The sequence below is a fragment of the Molossus molossus genome, unplaced genomic scaffold, assembly GCF_014108415.1.
Source record: "Molossus molossus isolate mMolMol1 unplaced genomic scaffold, mMolMol1.p scaffold_m16_p_12, whole genome shotgun sequence".
Classification (NCBI taxonomy): domain Eukaryota; kingdom Metazoa; phylum Chordata; class Mammalia; order Chiroptera; family Molossidae; genus Molossus; species Molossus molossus.
In genome coordinates this window covers 102,007,905-102,022,978 of record NW_023425347.1, presented here as the reverse complement: position 1 = coordinate 102,022,978, position 15,074 = coordinate 102,007,905, and the positions used below count along the sequence as shown (strand labels likewise).

The 15,074-nt window shown below is 49.7% G+C and overlaps 1 pseudogene; it reads left to right on the top strand.

Moving 5' to 3' along the window:
• The first annotated feature begins 5,019 nt into the window (after window positions 1-5,019).
• LOC118627458 lies at window positions 5,020-5,125 on the top strand (annotated as a pseudogene).
• Window positions 5,126-15,074: the final 9,949 nt, after the last annotated feature.

Genomic DNA, 15,074 nt, shown 5'->3' with positions numbered 1-15,074 from the left:
CAGATGCAGGCCGTGCCGGCTCCCTGACTTCCCTCAGCGAGGGCCCGAGCGCAGGGGTGCAGATGCAGGCGGTGCCGGCTCCCTGACTTCCCTCAGCGAGGGCCCGAGCGCAGGGGTGCAGATGCAGGCGGTGCCGGGTCCCTGACTTCCCTCAGCGAGGGCCCGAGCGCAGGGGTGCAGATGCAGGCGGTGCCGGGTCCCTGACTTCCCTCAGCGAGGGCCCGAGCGCAGGGGTGCAGATGCAGGTGATGCCGGGTCCCTGACTTCCCTCAGCGAGGACCCGAGCGCAGGGGTGCAGATGCAGGCGGTGCCGGCTCCCTGACTTCCCTCAGCCAGGGCCCGAGCGCAGGGGTGCAGATGCAGGCGGTGCCGGCTCCCTGACTTCCCTCAGCGAGGACCCAAGCACAGGGGTGCAGATGCAGGCCGTTCCGGTGTCTGTAAGTGAAGGGAGAAAGTTCTCGGCTTCGTAAGGAAAGAAAACATCCTCGGCTGAGGTTGCTGAGCTCCGCGGTAAGAACAAATCTCCCACCCGTGAAATTGTGAAGAAGGAAAAGGAGTCCGTGCTCGGTCGCTGTCTCGCCTCGGACCGCGGGGGTTCCGGCCACAGTGCGTGCCCAGGGCTCAGCTGGAGGGAAGGCGTTAGATTTGCTGTGTGACCAATTGCTTCAGACTAGTCGCTTAAGATAACAGAAATGCATTTTCTCAGTTACTGAGGTCACACTTCTGAAGCCAAGGCGCTGGCGGGACCGCACCCCCCAGGGGCTCTGGTAGAAACCGGTCCCTGCCTCTCCCAGTGCCTGGTGGCTGCCGCCAGCCTTGGGGTCCTGGCCAGTGGACACACAGCTCCAGCCTCGGCCTTGGTCTTCACGGCATGCTTCCCCGTGTCCTGCCCTCCCCTCTCCGAGGAGGACACCAGTCAGAAGGACCGCATCTCCTTAATGAGTTACATCTGCAAAGCGCCTGTTTTCAAATAAATTCACATTCTGAGGTTGCAGGCTGACATGAATTTTGACACTTTGTAACCCACCTCGGGAACCACCGGCGGGCGTGGGGAAGACGCAGACGTGACCTGACTTGGGACTCTGAAGGAGCTTCCGGCCGCGTTGCGAGCAGGCCAGGCGGTAGCAGACAGAGTGGACGCCAGGAGGCCAGAGACCGCCGCCCTCGGCCCAGCAAGCCGGGCGGCCTGGACCAAGGCGGTAGCTGGACGAGTGTGGGAAGCAGCTGGGCACTGGATCAAGCTCAAAGGGAGAGCCGAGGGGGCCGGCTGCGGGGTCACACCCTTCGCCTGCTAGCCCAGACTCCCCCAGACTAGTTCCTGTGGTCTGGCCCCACACCCTGCCTTCCGCTCCCTGGCTGCTCGGCCCCGTACCCTGCAGTACCGTCAGCTCGGGTCCATCGCCAGGCTGCCGGAATGGGTCCGTCTTCCTCCATCACAGGCTGGGTCCCCTCGCCCTCTGGCATGGGAGGGGCAGCCGGTGTCAGTCTGGCCAAGGCAAGGTGGCAGGTGCGCTGGGACATGGATGTGGTGATGCAGCCACAGGTGCACACAGTCCTCACAGGGCCCCAGGTGGCTGCAGTCCTGAGCCCTCGTACCCACTAAACGGCCCTGCTTCGCAGGGTGGGGGTATAGAAACACCTGCGTGCGCCCCCCGACGGCTCCCCTGTGTCTAGTTCGGTGCGCTGGGGGCTCCCAGGACACACGTGGTCTGGGGACCACTAAGGAGCTCTGACGAGCTTTAGGTCGGTGCCCGCCCAGGTGTAGAGGGCAAGATAAGGGTCTGCACCCCACAAAGAACAGGGTGTCCACTGACAAAACCCTGGACTTCTCTCCAAGGAAAGATACAAAGCAGCCCTGGAGCCCAGGGATCCCAGAGGTGGGACGGGGGAGGTGGGGGAGCAGACACAGGGGGCAAGACCCAGTGAGTAAGGCAGTCTCCAAACTAAGTGACCCTGGGCTTGGCGACAGTCCATTCCTTCCCTGTGCAAGCCTCTCGGGGGACGGAGCCAGGAGGAGCCTGCTGGGAGCCCCTGGCCGCCGGCGGCTGCTCCCGGGCGTGTTAATTACGTCTGCGGCCCGTGTCCAGGCCAGAGCAGGGCCTCTGGCGGAACCCAGGGAGGCCCCTCCGCCCCACACCGAACACAGCCTCCCGGCTAACATTCAGGATTCTCAGTCAGGACTGAATTTCCCATTTCTGGCCCGAGAGCCAAGTTCCCCAGATGTCTGGAAGCAGGGGTTCAAGCATCAGCATCCTCACCCGCAGGCAGACCAGGTGGCCGCTTCAGTGACTCCGGCCGCAGCCTTGGGGGAGGGCCCTGCAGCAAGGCTTCTGCCTTCTGCAACGCCAGCGGGAGCCGGGGCACACCTGCCTCCAGGTAGCTCGGCCAAGGCTCAGACGCCGGCCCTCGTCTGCCGGGCGCCGGGCATTTCCAGTCTCTTCTCGGTGGAGCGCCCATGGGCAGCGACGGGCACAGGTGAGGGCGGGTGCAGACCCTCAGAGGCCTCATGTGAGCACCAACCCTGCTCACCGCCAGGCCCAGAGCCCAGGGTTCTGTTTTGCCGTCTTGGCAGACAAACCTGTCTTCACATACAGACCCCCGAGGAGACACGGATCTCAGCGACCTCATTACTGCAGACAGCGGAGACCTCACCTGCATGATACCACCTTTCCCCAACTGTCACTCGGTGAGGGAGAAGGCAGACAGCTTTCTGAGCCAGTTTTTTTTTTAGACGTGTGTAACTACATAAATAGTGGCGGTTTGTCTTAAAGTCTTTTTGGAACAAGGTCAGGTTTAAGTGAATAACAAAATAGTAATAGTAGCTCAAATCATAGGTTATGTGTATTTTTTTAAATTGATTTTTACAGAGAAAGGAAGGGGAAAAGAGATAGAAACATTGATGTGAGAGAGAAACATCGATCAGCTGCCTCCTGCACGCCCCCTACTGGGGATGGAGCCCACAACCAGAGTATGTGCCCCGACCAGGAATCGAACCGAGACCTGTCAGTCCCTGGGACAGCGTTCAATCCACTGAGCCACACTGGCCAGGCAGGTTATGAGTATTGTACTCCTACCTTTTCACTTAACATTCAGGTGTGAGCAGTTCCCATATTGCTATGGATGCATCCGTTTAATTTTTCATCACCGTTACGTTTCTTCAAGCACTGTAATTCCCCAAAGCCTGTTCCTACAGTAGGTCAATTATCGCCAGGGTCCCTGTGTTGTAAATGTTTCAGTGAACAGCTAAACAAACTATTCATCACCAAAGCACTATATGTCCTATTTGCCGGGTCAGGTGCCACGGGGCTTGAGGCAGGAGGGGCGGGGCTGGCACCGTCCCTGTCCTCCAGGAGACTGCAGTCTGGGGGGAGGGAGCAATGCACAGTAAGCAGCGTCGGAACAGGGTGAGAGCATCTATAAACACGGGGAGGGATGGGGCGCAAAAGTAAAACCTATCAATAAGAATGTGAAAGGCAGTGCCAACCCTAGGTAAAAGTGAGTGAGTGTGTGTGTGTGTGTGTGTGTGTGCTCCTCACGCTAACTCCAGAGGAAAAGCTGAGACATGCTGACCTGCTGTAAACATGAGTGACAGCAGAGGCCCCTCGTGGCCACGCTTCGTGGGTGCGGGAGCTCTGTGTCCAGCCTGCTTGTTTGCGTCAGCTCCCTGGCAGCCAGCAATGCCTGGAAGAGATGGGAAAGGGTCCGTCGGGGGGGCCCCGTGGGGTCAGAAGCACCAGAAGGAAGGACCAAGCCTCCTGCTGCACCTCCATGAGGTCCTCTTGAAGCTTCCTGGACAGGGAGATGGTGGAGGTGTTTGTCAGCAGGTGCCTACTGGCTCCCTGCACCCCGCCCCGCAGGTGCAAAGCCCTGCCTGGCAGCCAGGCCCCCCTGGTGCCGAGTGGGTTAATGAGCGCTGTGCTGGGCAGGTTGCCCTCCTGTCTGTGAGGAGTCGCAGCTGTATATAGAACACAACAGACTGTGAAATGCAATAAATCTGGAGTTGCCTCTCAATTTCAGCAATAATAATTAGCAAATTAAAATAGAAATGTCACCACAAACCCATAAAAAATCTTAAGTGCAGGATGGAAAACTCTCCCAGGAACAGAAATGGCTTCTGTCCGTGTAAGACCCAGGGCCGACGGGCTGTCAAATGTTACTCGAGACAGTCATTGCACCCAGAGAGCCCAGCTCGGGGCGGATTAATCCTGGGGTCGGCTGTCTTTCCGTGTCAGCAAGCTAACATAACTGTGTAATCAAAGCCTGCTTTATGGAGCCTGTAATACGTGGACGGGGGGCCGAAGCCATAGCTCTAACAAGGCAGAGGGGAGCGGAAGCCATGCCAGCCACCGCGCGACTTCGTTGTGGCCAGCACCCTGGCCGCCGAGCATCAATTTGGCCAAATGAGGAGAGGACTGGGAAATCACGAGCAAATTGTGTACCATCTGGCTGGCATTTGGGAGAGTTGGAACCAAAGGCTGCCCACCACCCCTGGCAGAGCCTCCTGTGGAAGTCCCTCAAGCAGGCTCTGACGCTCTGCCCCTGAGTGCCCACCACTTCCCCTCATTAGAAAACCCAATTGCAAAAACCCAGCCTTTCCCGAAATCAACAAATGATGGAGTAACCTTCCACGGGATGCAAAATGATACTATGTATCAGTAAATAATGATCTCCAGCACTTTCCTTTCTGACTATGCAATGAGAACCAGATTTATCCTCCCGCCTGAAACAAAAATCTCCATTACTCAGGGCACTCCAGAGGAACACAACCAGTGCAATGCACATACACATTTATTATGAGGAATTCCCACGGGGTTATGGCGGCTGACAAGTCCCACAATGCGTAGGGTGAGTTGGCAAGCTGGGACCCAGGAGAGCTGAAGGTTCATTTTTGTTTTGTTTTGTTAATTTTTTTCATCTTTTATTTAGAACCTCAATTATCTCCCCCAAGGGGGTGCACCGTTCCCAGGAGTATTGTAATACCGTTGGATGGGCAGAGTAGATGGACCAAGCTCCTATTCCCTCGTTTCTTGGCTTTTTAACTCAGATCAAGTGTGGTGTCTGTCCTTACCAGTTTAATATCCGATATATCTTCTATCCAAAGACAATACGTTAAATTGCTCTCCCTAGGGAGCAGGGAGATGGAACAGATAAAATTTTAAAAGGACCAAGAGAGCCCGGCTGGTGTGGCTCAGTGGATTGATCATCCCAGTTCAATTCCCGGTCAAGGCACATGCCCAGGTTGCAAGCAAGATCCCCAGTGCGGGGCATGCAGGCGGCAACCAATCCATGTTTCCCTCTCACATCGATGCCTGCCTCTCTCTCTCTCTCTCTCTCTCTCTCTCTCTCTCTCTCTCTTTCTTTCTCTCTCTCTCTCTCTCTCTCAAAAATAAAATAAAATAGAAACATATTTATAAAAGGATCCAAAGAATGTTCAAGACTCCAGACACTGGCACTGAAATGATTCCTGAGAGATGCGGAAGGAAAGAGGCAAGCCCTACAGTTGTCACCATGTCTGCCTCACGCTCCCAGGCCCTGGCGTGGTGGAGCTTGGTGGACAGCCTGAGATGAGACGGCTTTGCTGAGAGTCTTGGAGGCTGAGGCAGCAAGAGTCTGCAGGACACAGTCCCAGAGAAGAGAGAGCTGGACAGAGAAGGAGAACGCTGGAGAAATGCACACAGTCCCCGTGAGTATTCAGCTGTGTACTGGTCAGCACATATGTGTGAAGAAACTACACGAGTGTACACAAACACCCACCCGAGGATGAGCAAGGACAGAACCCTGTGCTCACACCAGGCAAGGATAGCCTATTCACACCAGATGGACAGGAGGCATTCATCATTCGCAGGGCCTTGGGTAAGTGCACAAACAGACTTGGCTGAGTCACGGGAAATCATTATCTATACACTGAGTACAAGTCAATGACCTCAGCTTCCACTTTAAGAAATGAGAAAAGGAACAAGCACTTAAACCCAAAGTAAGTAGGAAAAAGTAAATAATAAGAATCAGAGCAAAAATCGATGCTACAGGAAAACAATCGCAGAGAAAAATCAATGAAACCAAAAGTTGGTCTTTGAGAAAACTAGTAAAAGTGATCAAGCTCTAGCCAGACTGAATAAAACAGAGAAAAGACACAAGTTGCCAATGTCAGGAATGAGGGAGGGAACATCACTACAGACGCTACAGAGGAGTAAGTGAGTTTACCAAGGTTGCAGGACACAAGGTCAATATACAAGCGTTAATCGTACTGCTACATACTGGCAAGAAAGAGTCAGAAATTAAAATGGAAAAAATAATAATACTATGCACAACAGCATCAAAAAAGGAAATGCTTAGGGATAAATCTGATAAAAGATGAGAAGTGGCTATACACTGAAAACATTGCTGTAAGAAGTTAAGGAAGACCTAAATATACAGAAAGATATACTGCAGTCATGGGTCATAAGATACATTAGAATCAAGATGATAGTTTTCTCCCAAATGGATCTATAGATTTAATGCAAACCTATTCTAAATGACAGTTAGTTTTTGTTAGAAATTGATTCACTGATTCAAAAATACATAGAGAGATGTATATATTTATTCTAAAATTTATATGGAAATGCATGCAATGGATCTAGAAGAGCCAAAACCATTTTGGGAAAAAAAAAAAAAAAACTAATTGATTTCAAGATTTATTACCAAGCTGCAGCAACCAAGACAGTATACAATTAACATTAATATCAACAAACAAATCAATGGAATAAAATTGAGAATCCAGAAATAGACCCGTTCATACATAGATAACTGGGTTCGTTTGTTTGTTTACTAAGGTTCAAAGACAATTCAACAGATAAAGGATAATCTTTTCAACAAATGGTACTGGAACTGTTGGTTATCTATCTTAAAAAATGAGCTTTGATTCACACCTGCAATACATATAAAAATTAACTCAAAATGGATCAGAGTTCTAAAAGTAACACCTAAAATTATAAAACTACTCTATTATAAAACCTTTGTGACCTTGAGGTAAACAAAACATATATATAAAATCAAAAGTACAATCCATACAATAACAAATTAATAAATTGGACTTCATCAAAATTTAAAACATCTTCTCTTTGAAAAGATACCGTTAGTAAAATGAAGAGACCATTGTTTGAGAAAAACAATGACATGTATCTGATAAAGCCCTTGTACCCAGAACATATAAAGAACATATAACAAGAAAATACATGACCCAATCTTTAAAATGGCAAAATATTTGACTAGGTACTTCCCCAAAGATGTCCAGATGGCAAATAAGTACATGAAAAGATGCTCAACATTATAAGTCATTAGGGAATTGCAAATTATAACCACAATGAGATCCCACTACATCTATTAGAATGTCTGCCATTAGCCATAGCAAGCACTTGGAGTGTGTGGAGAAACTGGAACTCTCACACACGGCTGGTGGGACTGTAAAACAGCGTGACTATTGTGCAAAACAGTTGGGATTTACATTTACCCAAGGAGGGAAATAAACATATGTTCCTACAAAGACTTGTATATGAACAAACATCCTAGCAGCTGTATTTGTAATGGTCAAAAACAGGAAACAACCCAACTGTCCATCAACAAGTGAATGGACAAATAAATCATGAAAAACCAACACAGTGGAATGTATTTTAAAGGGAATAAACTATTGATACATAATACAACATGAATGAGCCTCCATTATGCTCAATGAAATGGGCCAGATTCCCTACCCCACCAAAAAAGGAGAGTACACGCCTTATAATTCCATTTTTGTGAAAGTCTAGAAAATGCAAGATAATTTATAGTGACAGAAAACAGGTCAGTGGCGCCTAGAAATAGTGTGGGGGGTACATAGGGAAGGATTAAAAAGCACCATGAGACAGCTTTTAGGAAAATGGATGTATTTATTATCTTTATTGGTTTTATTAAAAAAAATTTTTTTATTGATTTTTAGAGAGAGGAAGGGAGAGGGAGAGAGAGAGAGAAACATCAATGAGAGAGAACATTGATTGGCCACCTCCTGCACGCCCCCCACTGGGGATCAGGTCCACAACCTGGACATGTGCCCTGACCGGGAATCGAACCAGCAACCTCTTGGTGCATGGGTCAACGCTCAACCACAGAGCCACACCGGCTGGGCATCTTTATTGTTTTCATGGTGTATTTGTTTGCCTCTTTAAAGATGTTATCTCCAAATATAATCACATTCAAAGTGCCAGGGGGCTCAGACTTCAACATATAAAGGGGGGGGGGCAGGTACACAATTCAGTGCATAAGAGATGGCTTCACAGGTGTACACCTATGTCATATTGTTTAGCTTAAATGTGTAATTTCCTTGCATGTTCATTATACTTCAATAAAGCTGATTTTTAAAAAAATACTCTTCTCCGTTTATTTTGTTTGTGTTTTTGAATAATGGGTTCTTCCCTTGCATAGGATGTGGTGCATCCAGGTATGGCTTGAGCACAATTGTTAGGAGTGAAATAGCTTAGAGGATGAGGTCTGCCTGCGTGTTTCTTTTCTCCATTTTCTTGCAACTCCACGCTTGGCTGACTAGCTTCACCCTGGAGACCCACCGCCTTTGTTGCGCACAGAGGACTGGCAGGGGATCTGCGCTCTCCGTGGTCCTGAAGGCGGGCACGTGACCGCCTTTGTTCCGCTCAGAGGACTGGAAGGCGCTGTGTGCTCTCCGTGGTCCTGAAGAAGGACAAGTGAGGGATGAAGGCAGTTGTGTCAGGGCTCAGCTGGTGCTGGCAGAGCCGGCTCTTGTTAACCTCTCGTCTTGATTTCCCAGATGCTCCGGTAGCTATAAAGCCTCCCTGAGAGTTCCTGGGCCCAAATCAAGAATGTATTGATTCCCCATAAACAACTTACATTCCTGGAGAGAAGGGGTAAGCTTGCCATAACCCTCAAGTGTCACTCTCAACTGTCCACATGTAAACGATGTCATCATACTTTTCAAGAAAAGACTGATGACCCTGGTTGAATAGCTCAGCTGGTTAGAGCATCATCCCAGTATGCCATGTTGCAGGTTCAATCTCCGGTCAGGGCACATACAAGAAACCAATGCATGCATAAATAAGTGGAATAACAAATGGATGTGTATCTCTCTCTTCCTCTCTCTCTCTCTCTCTCTCTCTCTCTCGCTCGCTGATCAATAATTTTTTTAAAAGAAAGAAGAAAAGATCGATGTTTTAGCCATTTCCACTCCTCTACTCATCCTTCCCAAAAGAAGACTCTGCTCCTGAATTTGCCTTCATTTTGCACCTTTGGGGCCATGCATCTGCCCAGGAACTGTTAGACAGGATCCCTTTGAGGGGCTCACTTTAGTCTGGAGGGCACCATGGCGCAGGAAAACAAGTGAGCCTAGGAGAGAAAGCCCCCGTCCGATTCAAATCTGCAAGTCAGTGAGGACAACCTTTGTAAAGCAGCCTGTCCCCTGTGCCTCTGTCACATCATGCTGTTTATTTCCTGCATAGCACTGATCACAAAATGCCTGTGTCACTCACTAAAAGCTAAGCCCTATAAAGCAGGGACCTTGTTTTTCCTGTCCATTGAAGTATTCCAAATACCTAACGAACCCTGACATATGGTGGACAGCCAGTAAATGTTTGTTAAATAAAGAGATTGGGCTGTAAACTCTTATGGGAAGTCCGGAGCCGCTGAAAGACTCTAGCCTGTGCATTGTTCCCCGTTTCATTTGGAGGCAGGCTTCCAATTTCGTCTTAGGAGCTGCCCTGGGTGCCCGGGGTGGGTGCCTGGACCTTCCCTCTACCCAGGTCAGAATAATTCCTTTTTGTCTGTTTTGTATATTGTGATACCATGAACATTTTTGTTTGGAAAAAGGGGATATTATTGTTTATAAAATGTCTACAACTCATTCATCTAGACTTACATTGAGAAAGAAAGCATGCCATTTTAGTTAGACCTTTATGCAAAGCCAAAGGGGGTGCCCTGGTAGATCTCACCGATGGAGTCTGCAAACATTTTTAATATCCCGGCATGCTAGGAGAGTTTCCCAAGCCAACGAATGTGTGGATTCCAGAGTCCGAGGTAGGAGGTTGGACAAGAGAACCTCTATCGTATTCAGTGCCACTCTCTCCTCCTCCACTCTCATCAAAGGCTGTGGAGAATAACTCTGCTCAGATAGAAAGCAAGAGAAAAGCAAATGAGAACCAAAGAGGTGGCCAAGGCGGCTGAGGCACTGTGGCCACCTGCAGGGAAAGGAATGTGCTGAAGGCAGTGGCCATGACGAGGTAGATGTGTGTTGCTGGGAGCCAGAGATCAAACTCCAGCACCCGCAGAGAGTGGGGACAGGACAGCCAGGGGCTCCTGGGTTTCCCCGCATTCTGTCTCTGTTGCGAACAGTCTGGACCTTTTCAGAGTGATCGTTCTACCACGTAACAGCACAGGTCAGGTTCACTTCGTGGACAGTCAAACTCACAGCAACCATGGGACACGGTGTCTTTCGAAGGACACACTGCTGACCCACCCATGTGGGTGATCATGGTGACTTAGACCACACCTCTCTCTCCCTCTCCCCATCCTCCTGGTGAACAGTGACACTCAGGTGTAGGACAAAATGCCCCAAGCACAGGATACAAAACAGGATTCTCAGCCTGACTCCTGCACGCGCTGAATTCTACTAAGTGGTGAATCCAGTGCTGAAAACAGGGAGAACAGTCCTCAAAGGAACCCCCGGCCCCCACCGTGAAAGCAGGGGTCGTGAGTCCAGAGGCGGGTGTGAGCTCTGCAGAGCTCAGAGCTTGGTCCTCTGGTGGAAACACCTGGCCAGCTGCCAAGTTTTATCACCATGTGATCATCCTTTGCAACCCCAATAAAATGAGACAGGACAGCAATAACTAGCAGGCACAGAGGCTCGTACAGGAGTCACGTACCGGGTTCCTGTTGGGAAAATGCTAGAGGCCGTCCTTCAAAAACACATGAAAGAGAATCGCCTGTGCCAACGCTCCTAGACCTCAGATCTTTCTATGTAGCTTGGGTACCATTTAATCCAAACCCCTTAGCCCCGTCAGGCATCCACTGAGTCTTGCTATGTCAAACCAACCTCTACTGGGACAGCCCCAGGAGAAGGGCTGTTCATTGCCCAACTGGGTAGCCTATTCCAACTCTGAACAGCTCACACTTTGAGAACCTTCTTCCTTTCATCAGATGAAAAACTATTTCTCTGAAATCTCAGCCCTGCCCCTTGAGATCCATCTTCAGAAACACCCACCCAATGTTCAAAGGCAGCCACTACCCAACTGCTCTCTTCCATGATAAAACATTGTTGCTTCAACCTCCCCGGAATCTGTTTCAATTTACAAAAGACGGTTTTAAGTGTTACTGAACCCCGAAGTCATCACAAACATTTCCAACCAGTATGGAGCACGGCGAGACCCTGAGCAGCCGGATTCTGGGCACTCCAATTCAGATGCTTGCCAGTCTGTCGAGTGTGTAGAATCGGTCTTTCTCCCCATTTTGAAATTGGAATGGTTTCTTATCTCCAGCTCCCTGGACTCTCCCCCATGCCCCAGATTCCTCGTATTGCTAAGTGCTGGCCATCATTCAGCCCGCTGGGCAGTGATCGGATGAGACCTGGAGACCGGCATCTGCCCAAGCGGAGCACCAGAAAGTTCTGCTTCCTGCTTGATTCAAAGCATCACCCACGCACTCATCTTTCTTCCAGATCAATTCCCTCAGGGCAAATGCATTCCCGTTTCACTAAAGACAAAGGCAAGGCACAGAGTCAGAAGGGATTCCCAGCTGCTGGTGGGTCCTCATTCATGCGCAAACCTTCCAGTGCCCCACACTAAGCCTCGTCTCCGGGAAGAGCGGCCCTCCGTCCTTCTGAAATGCTCTCCTCCTGGGGCAGCCGCAGAGACCCCAAGGGCGCTGTCAGTCACCACCGCCATGCTTGGATGGGGAGGCCGAGAGGCACCAACAAGGTCACAGAGAAGGACGGAGCCCGGCTCTGCTGTCTGAATTCCTTCGTGCCCTGCAGCCCGCGGCCAGACAATTCCACTCCTCATGGCGCCGGGAAAATATTTACTTTCTCTTGGTAATAGAATCCTAAAGGCAGCCCCCAGCTTGTCCTCCCTGTGCGGGCACACAGACGGGGACCTCTGAAAACAAATGAGTCGTGCTGTGGAGTCTGAAATGGGGCCCAGAGGTGGCAGGAACCGGGACTTTCCTGTGACTTTTATGCTCCCTTTCAGAATGGCTGTAAAAAAAAAAACAAGACATAAAATACCTCCCCTGTATAATCTGCTGCTCTACAGGTAGTTTCATGGCTTTTTAAAACGGCCATTCAAAATGATCTTTATGTTCCCTTCTGGCTGGTACAGAGAGCTCACCCAGAGGAGACAGCTAGGGAATCGGGAGGTGTGGGGGAGGGCGCCCCCTCCTGCTGCGGGGTTGGGGCCGTGGGCAGCCAGGCACCCGGTCCTCAGGGCGGTCCTGTGCCTGAAGCCTGAAGGTGCCTCCAGCCCGCAACCCCCCAAAGGGGCGGCAATGGGATTTCCTCGAATTTAGAGCTAAAAGGTGACACACATGTCCAACTACAGTAATAGAAATAGAGGTGGGGGTGGGGCTTCATCTACACCCTGCCTCACCCAACCACCTGGCACAAAGAGCTTCCCCTCCCCCAGTCTTCAGCATCCAGCTGGGCACCTGGGAGCTGCTTCTCCGCACTCAGGGAACATTGCCATCATCGGTCGGCTCTGTGCTTCCTTGGCTATCCCCTCCTTGCAATTAGGGATGGAAATCATCTAGAACCTTTACCAGTACATGATCTAAATATTTAAACCACTCGCAAGCATTCATGTATTGCTATTTATATTTATATGGATTTATTGTTATATTAAATCCAATTTAGTTCTAATAGCAATTAAATTGAATTAAGAAAATTTATGAAATGTTAAAAGGCGTCTTCGGTGTTAAACTGTCAAATTATGGTTACAGTTGGCATCACTATAAGCTCACGGGAAGTTGCAGAAATGGTACAGAGAGGTTCCGGTGTAGCCTCCCTGGCCCCCAGCTTTGGGAATGTTTGCCTCTTCTTCTGGGAGTTTCTATCAAAGCAACACCACCGGCCGTATAATTCTGCAGAACCCCCAGTGTGATATCCCCAGACCTCCCCCCGGCTCAGGCTAGAGATGACTCCACCCCGTCTGTTTCTTTCGCCTCCACCGTGAACCTGCCTAGGACCCCAGCTCATGTCCCACCACCTCCCAGGCTTCCCGCAGCACCCCGAGAATGGAGTCCACAGCTTCACCCTGTGGCTCACAGGCTAGTGATAGTTGTAGATCCCCAGGGCCATTTGTGTCCATGCAACAGCAGCTCTCTTTCCTAACCCTCCTCTGGGCCTCCAACACCCCTTGAGATCACGGTTGAGCGAGGTGAGCGGAGACTACCATCAGAGCACCTGTCACGGCTCGGGAAGCCGCTGGGGTGACGTCAGACATTGTCGGAGAGGAATCTGGCCTCCGGGGTGCGGAGGAAGGGAGGTGCATGTTTCAAATACAGTTAAATTGTATTAAGGTCTAACCACTATGCTGTATACCTGAACCTAATGTACAATAATGTCAAATGTCAAACGTAATTGAAATTGTAAATAAATAAATAAATTTCAAAAAGTCAATACAATTAAAGCAATAGGGCAGGGGCTCATCAGTGGAAAAGGTGGCCCTTTGGGGCCTCACCATCCTTAAGAGGCTGCACAGGTCTGGGCCATTTTTCGATGGTAGCTTGACTCCCTGCAGCTGCAAGACCCAAGTGCCTAGAGCATTAGTGAGGGTGACTGTATCAGTGAGGGCGACTGTATCAGTGAGGGCGGCTGTATCAGTGAGGGTGACTGTATCAGTGAGTAAGGGTGGCTGTATCAGTGAGGGCGACTGTATCAGTGAGTGAGGGTGGCTGTATCAGTGAGGGTGGCTGTATCAGTGAGGGCAGTTGTATCAGTGAGGGCGACTGTATCAGTGAGGGTGGCTGTATCAGTGAGGGAGACTGTATCAGTGAGGGTAATTGTATCAGTGAGGGTGACTGTATCAGTGAGGGAGACTGTATCAGTGAGGGAGACTGTATCAGTGAGGGTAATTGTATCAGTGAGGGTGACTGTATCAGCGATGGTGACTGTATCAGTGAGAGTTACTGCATCTGGGAGTTACGAGAAGCTCTGCCCTGGACAAGCTCTGAGTAGCTCGCAGCCCTCGGTCACACCCCAGCCAGAGCACCTGTGATTCCAAAGGCTTCTTGAGAGCTGACATTCTACCCTTGTCACCTAACCCCGTGTTTGACAGACAGAATACCTACAATCAACAATACTCTATTATGTGTTCTTACCAAACACACACACACACACACAAGGAAATTTTGGGAGATGATGAATATGTTTAGTACCTTGATGGAATCGTGGGTGTTTGCATTTGTCCACATTCATTAAAATGCATATGCCAAAAGTGTGCAATGTTGTGTATATCAATTATACCTCAATATCGCAAAAAAATAAAGGATGTTCTGAAAATGTAGTTGCTGAGTGAATGACAGAATTGATGAGTCTGGCAATTACTGGACTGATTTAAAGTCCAACTTAAACAAACCCTCGTGGGCATTTGGTGGACATTTGGGTTCTTGTCTGCCTCCCACCCAGAACCTTCGCAATAATTCCAGGCACTGGCCTTTGTTAGGTGGAGTCTCCAGTCTCTGGGGGGATGGGCTGCCTTCCCAGGACCCCCCCCCCCAGGGGAACACTAATCATCAGCATCATAAAACTATTCTCTATGTTCAGCCAAACCAAGTACATTAGGACTCTAAGCCACTGAAGTTCAGGGAAGACATAATTGTGTCATTGGATTTAATCACCAAAGAGGAGGTCAGACGGAAAGGTTACGGTTCCCTTAAAAATATTCGGACAACTTTTTAGTTTCACTTTCATGTTATCCTTTTGCCTTTTCGGAGAAAAGGTTTCTATTTGTCTGAAGTCTGGGATTGCTGACTTTGACCTTTACTTTATCGGCAGGTAATCAAATGAACAGGCAGACGACAGGAATGTAATTTGAGGATTACAAAATGAATCG